Source organism: Penaeus monodon, chromosome 25 (assembly GCF_015228065.2).
Source record: "Penaeus monodon isolate SGIC_2016 chromosome 25, NSTDA_Pmon_1, whole genome shotgun sequence".
NCBI classification, from domain to species: Eukaryota; Metazoa; Arthropoda; class Malacostraca; order Decapoda; family Penaeidae; genus Penaeus; species Penaeus monodon.
In genome coordinates, this window is record NC_051410.1 from 43,830,600 (window position 1) to 43,830,807 (window position 208).

Here is a 208-nt window from a genome sequence, read left to right on the forward strand (position 1 = left end):
AAAAAAATGACTTTTATTGTTATTTTATGTTATTCTTAGCCGTTTATGTTCTTAAACACCATACCCAGCTTATTTACGCCAATAGTTTCTAAATATTTGCAGTCCTTTGTTACTTTGCCTCTTCGGTCAGTTCTTTTGACACTTTTTCTCTATCGTTTACTGTTTGTTTGTTTTGTACTGTTTTTGTTGCTAGCACCCTAATCAACCA